A 6,724-nucleotide genomic window follows, 5' to 3' on the forward strand; every position below is an offset into this window, starting at 1 on the left:
ACAGCTTCTTCCACCAGGCCATCAGACTGCTTTATTCATACTGATGCAACTGTATTTCTCTTATATTGAGTATCCTGTTGTACATAATATTTATAAGTTACTATAAATTGCATATTTAGATGGAGATATAACATAACAATTTTTCCTCATGTATATGAAAGATGAGAGTAATAAAGTCAATTCACATCTATTCCTAAATGGGATTTCCCTCAGAATCAGGTTGATTATCACCACCATGTGTCGTGAAATTTGCTAACTTAGCAACAGCAGTTCAGTGCAATACATAATCTAGAACAGGAAAAAATAATAAAGTAAATCAATTACGGTATACATATATTGAATAGGTTAAAATCGTGTAAAAAAAAAACAGAAGTTATATTAAAGTGGGATAGTGTTCACGGGTTCAATGTCCATTTAGGAATTGGATGGCAGAGGGGAAGAAGCTGTTCTTGAATTACTGAGTGAATGACTTCAGGCTTCTGTACTTCCTTGCTGATGGTAACAATGAGAAAGGGGCATTCCCTGGATGCTGGAGGTGCTTAATAATGGACACTGCCTTTCTGAGACACTGCTCCTTAAAGATGTCTTGGGTACTTTGAAGTCTAGTACCCAAGATGGAGCTGACTAAATTTACAACCCTCTGCAGCTTCTTTCGGACCCCCATACCAGGCAGCGATGCAGCCTGTCAGAATGCTGTCCACAGTCCATGGTACATCTACAGAAGTTTTTGAGTGTATTTGTTGACACACCAAATCTCTTCAAACTCCTAACGAAGTATAGTCGCTGTCTTGCCTTCTTTATTACCTCAATGATTTATAAACAGAACACCTTTTGATTCCTAATTAATTTAGTTAATTGTGCTCAAAAGTTAACTCAATTATCTTTTAAAAATATTCTGCTTTAGAAGCCTATAAAATGAGCATTATCATGATGTACTTCGTGAACCAAGATTCAAGGGAAAAGAACTTGCCTCATAAATCTCCTTTACATTTTCCCCCTCTCATTTTAGATCTATGCCCTCTACTACTAAACAATTCCAGCCAGAGAGAAAGACTCTATCTACCAATTTTACAACTCTCATAATATTAAGTACTTCTATCAGGTACACCCCCCCCCCCACCAAGCATCCAAAGCCCCAGAAAAACCAATCTAGGTTCAGAGAGGGATATAAAAGAGGTGGGGGTGTTGTGCTACTGATCAAGGAGAATGTCATGGCTACACCTAGAGAGGTCATCCTGGAGAGCTGATCCAGCAAGCTAATATATGTAGAGGTCAGGATATCTATGATAGGGATTTTCTATTGGCTCCCAATAGACCACAGGTGATCAAGGAAGAGATATGTAGGCAGATAATGGAAGTTGAAAGCAACAGCATTGTTGTAGTAGGCGACTTTAATATCTCCAAACTCTGCCCCATTATACTGAGTGGGAACAATGCCAGAGCATTAGTGGGACAGAATTTGTCAGGTGCATCCAGAAAGATACCTTGAAGCAGTATGTTGATAGATCAATCATGGAGGGGGCCATGTATTGGGCAATGAGGCTGGTGATCAGAAATTCAGTATGCAAGCATTTTGGGATCAGTGGTCGTAACTCTTAAAGTTTTCAGATGCTTTTGGGCAAGGATAAGCCTTCACCTCAGGAATGAAGGGAGCGGGGTGTGGCTGAGGGGAGATATAGTTTTTGACATGGGGAGTTGGGGAACGGAGAAGAATGTGAGAATAAAAATGTGACTAAGGTAGAGTAAGTGTTAGTGGATGTTAATGGTCAGTACGGAGTCACTGGGCAGAAGGACCTGCTTCCATGCTACAGGTATATCTCTCTTTGACCATGACACTCCCATACCTGGCTTCCTCTCCCAGCTCTTTTCAGAATTACCTTTATAATGCACTGATCCACTTTTCTCTCTCCACCAATACTCATTCACTTTCTTACTGAATGCAGGTTGGCTGACCACTTTGCAAAACACTATTTAGTCTTAGAAGGGCAACCGTGAACTTCCAGTTGCCTGGAACCTGATCATCCCACTCACACTATATTTGGCCATCAGCGCTGGAGTTGAGTGGGCGAAGCGGTCCCCACCCTCCAAGCAGACCATTGCCTTTGTCAGAGCTGGGGAGCAGCCAATACCTGCCAAAAGAACATCTGCAGGCATTCTGACCTGTGCAAGGGACTGGCAGCTGTTGGTGGACCTTGAAGGGCAGCTGAAGTTCCCCAACCATATCGCAGCCACCACCCTGCGACCAGACATTGTCCTAGTGTCTGAGTCTACTAAGCAAGTGGTGCTGCTGGAGCTGACAGTCCCATGGGAAGATAGCTTGGAAGAGGCCTTTGAAAGGAAGCTCTCCAAGTACGCAGGACTGGTCAGCAACTGTCAGCAGGCTGGATGGAGAGCGAGGTGTCTCCCAGTGGAGGTTGGTTGTAGGGGATTTGCAGCCCATTCTTTAGTTAGAGCCTTCAGCATTTTGGGCATCGAGGGAGAGAGGAAGAGGAGAGCCATCTGCAGTGCCACCGATGCGGCAGAGAGGGCCTCAAGATGGCTGTGGCTCAAAAGAGGGGAGCCATAGAGTCATAAGTAGCTAGCCATCTGGACACAAGCTGGGGTCTGATCAGCCCCGGCTGGGTCACCTGGAGGAGGTTGTATGATGTTGAAAGACCCGAAACACCCGAAGATTCCAGGAACATCACTGAAGATGTGTCCAGAAGCATCAATAGATGTATGTACACAACCTCCTATACAGTTCCAATGAAGTTCAATATATAACAGCACTTTATCTTCTGACGGCATGCAACAGCCGACTTGACTTAATCTTATATTCAACCACTTCAGATAATTATGCCTTATTCCCCTTCTGCAACCCCCCCCGCCAGTATTTCAGATTTCATTCTTTTTCTTACTTACATGTCCTCCACACTTACCTTTATTACATTCTTTCAGACTGCACCACCACTTGTGTTACTCAGTCTCTGTTTCCTCACTATCATAGTACCTCCATTTTGTTCGCTATCTCTAGCTTCATCCTGCTCAATCAAAATGTGTTTCACTTCTATCTTTTATCAGTTATTATGAAAGATCATAAAACTTAATACTGTATCGAGTTGGAAGCACAAAAGGAAATGGCACCCATTACTAAGACCCTACTTTCCAGGACATGGCCTCAGCTTGTTACTAACATTAGGGAGGAGGTACAGGAAACTGAAGACTCACATTCAGTGATTCAAGACTAGCTTCACCCTAACTGTCATCAACTTCTGAACCGTCAAGGAACAGTACTTTGTTTTGTACTTATATATTTTTTGAAATTTAGAGTAATTTTATTATAGTACTGCCGCTACAAAGCTACAAATCTCATGTCATACGTCTGTGATGATAAATCCAATTCTACAGATGTTGCCTGACATGTTGAGTATTAAAGTATGTTCTGTTATTACTTCAGATTTCCAGTGGTATTTTGTTTCTCACATTTAAATTAACCCAATGCCAAATAAGTTGAAAACAATACTCATTATTAATACTACACGGAAGAACAGTAAGGATGAATGACAGAAATTTAAAGCACATTCTATTTGAACATATCTCTAAATTAAGCACAATGAGACCAGAAATTCATGCATCATCGATAATAAGAGGGGTTGCAACCTTGTTAAATGTTGCTCAGTTTTCCTTAGATCTGTCACATGCTGCCCTTCATCTTCCTTCATGATAACAGCAAAATGGTCCAGACATTCCTCAGTTTATGAACGTTCAATTTAAAGGTTTTGCTGTAACATTGTTACCTCTTTTGCCTTCAATTTGTTAATCTACATTCACACTTAGCGTGCCATTCTCTGTCCTCCGAATACCCCATACCAAAAAATGCATAATATATTTCATCTAGCCTTTTCAGTTTACAACAGTTTACATAACTAAACATTTTCCAGGAATGCAATCTCTTTTATAATTAGCAGAATGGTCATATGCTCATAGGGGATGCAGTAACTGGAATTTTGAAGTCCTATCAGCAGAAGAGTTATTGGAGTTTCCATACCTATAAATTTACTTAAGAATTAACGAATCTAAGATTAAAGATACAAAATGTCCAAACAAAGCACAGGAAATGTATGATGAAGGAACTCCAGTGACAATTGATAATTGTCAGTGCCAAATAACATTCCCTACAAGGCTTCATGGCACACATTCAAAGGAGCAGATTTTCATATTTATGCATCTGTCTCATAATAAATTAATTTCAGCCAAAATGTCTATTGTGGATACATGTGGGCTAGATCTTCAGGGAAAGATAACTTTCCTATTTTGGAATATGGTTATTTCTCTTTACTGTATTACTAAGAATGCAATCTGGATAAAATTTATGAACATTGTAGCCTTTCCTTTTTAAATCTCGACTACACAAATCTTGAAAAGTTACTTGATTGAATTGTGCTTATGTTGTACCACTCTTCAACATCCAGACCCCACCCCATGCTGTTCCCACAACATCATTTAATCTTCACAAACCCATGAAGGTCAAATCGAGCTCCAGGTCTCATTGCTTTAGGCAGAAGATCCTGAGGCTTTGTAGTCGGACATTTAAAAGAACTGAAATAGATTTAATAGATAGAGTAGATTTTGCTTTAAATTACAGCATCTGCGGTCTCCTCTCTCTCTCCAAAACAGATTTAAATTTGAATAATTCATTGGAATTTTTCTGTGCTGTACATTCTTAGTTTCTAGAGGTATTTGATAAGGTATCTTATTAAACATTATTGTAGAAATTCAACAATTGTTGGGTAGGAGACGTTAGTATGGACAGAAGATTGGATGGTTAAAATCAAACAGAAAAGTCATGTATAGATATTGTTTTAGTTGACAAGAGGTAACGAGCGGTGCATTATAGAGATCTGTGCTGGTGCTTCAACGTTTCAGAATTCTTCCGTAGTTGGCTGTTAAGATTGCTGAAGACACAAATTAGAGGTGGAAGTGTGAAGAGAATGTAGGGAAACTGCAAACAGATACAGGGAGGTTAAGTGAGTGACCTAAAGATCTGGCAAGTTGAATACAATGTGAGAAAATGTGAAAATACTTTATAGTTACCAAACAGTTGGTACTAGAATGTACAATCATCACAGCGATATTTGATTCTGCGCTTCACACTCCCTGGATTACAAATATTAAATATTAAAAATAGTTAAAATTAGTAAATATTAAAAAATTAAATTATAAATCATAAATAGAAAATTGAAAAATGGAAAGTAAGGTAGTGCAAAAAAAAAACCGAGAGGCAGGTTCGGATATTTGGAGGGTACGGCCCAGATCCTGGTCAGGATCCGTTCAGCAGTCTTGTCACAGTTGGAAAGAAGCTGTTCCTAAATCTGGCCGTACGAGTCTTCAAGCTCCTGAGCCTTCTCCCGGAGGGAAGAGGGACGAAAAGTGTGTTGGCTGCGTGCATCATGTCCTTGATTATCTTGGCAGCACTGCTCTGACAGCATACGGTGTAAAGTGAGTCCACAGACGGAAGATGGTTTGTGTGATGTGCTGCACCGTGTTCACGATCTTCTGCAGCTTCTTTCGGTCTTGGACAGGACAACTTCCATACCAGGTTGTGATGCACCCTAGAAGAATGCTTTCTACGGTGCATCTATAAAAATTAGTGAGGGTTTTAGGGGACAGGCCAAATTTCTTTAGTTTTCTCAGGAAATAAAGGTGCTGGTGGGCCTCCTTGGCAGTGAACTCTGCTTGGTTGGACCAAGTCAGGTCATTTGTGATATTGACCCCAAAGAACTTAAAGCTTTTGACCTGTTCCACTTGCGCACCACCGACGTAAATTGGGTCATGCGGTCCACTACTCCTTCTGAAGTCAACAACCAATTCCTTCGTCTTGCTGACATTGAGGGATAGGTTATTGTCTTCGCACCATGCCACCAGGTTCTTAATTTCCTCTCTGTACTCAAACTCATCATTACCCAAGATACGGCCTACAATTGTTGTGTCATCAGCAAACTTATGTATTGAGTTTGATGGAAACTTGGCTACACAATCATGGGTGTACAGTGAGTACAGCAGGGGGCTGAGTACACAGCCTTGTGGGGCACCTGGTGCTCAGAGTGATTGTAGAGGAGAGCTTGTCCCCTATTTTCACAGCCTGGGTCAAAAATGGGTACCAAAATGTATATTTTGGTGGAAAAAAATTTTTAAAAAGGAGGCATGTCAATCACCTGAATAACAGAAGATTGCAGAGCTCTGAGCTGCAGGGAGATCCAAGCATCCTCCTGCATGATTCAAAAAAATCTAGAATGCAATCACTGCAACTAATTAGGCAATGTAACAGAACATCATTGATTAAGGGGAATAGAATACAAACCAGGGAGCTTATTTTTCCGTTGTAACAGGCATTGGTGAAACCATATAGGGAATACTATTATAGCGCTGGTTTCCTTATTTTAAAAAGGGAACTAACATCTTAAAAGTTGTTCAACAAGATATCTTGCACTTTACTCCATATTTATATACCCTTCTTGTTTTTTTTTTACTGTTTTCAATGGAGGTCGGGTTTGAGGACGTGATTTTAAGTTCTTTAACTCTATTTGGTTGCAAGTTAGCCCATTGCTTTGCTTTTAGTTTAGTTGCACGGTGGGTTTTTTTGGGTTTTTTTTTTCCTTTTCTCTATTGATATATATAAAAATTAGTATACTATTATGTTACCTTAGTATGTTATGTTTAAATTACATTGTTTGTATCACTTTCT

The sequence above is a fragment of the Mobula hypostoma genome, chromosome 16 (assembly GCF_963921235.1).
Source record: "Mobula hypostoma chromosome 16, sMobHyp1.1, whole genome shotgun sequence".
In the NCBI taxonomy this organism is placed as follows: Eukaryota; Metazoa; Chordata; class Chondrichthyes; order Myliobatiformes; family Myliobatidae; genus Mobula; species Mobula hypostoma.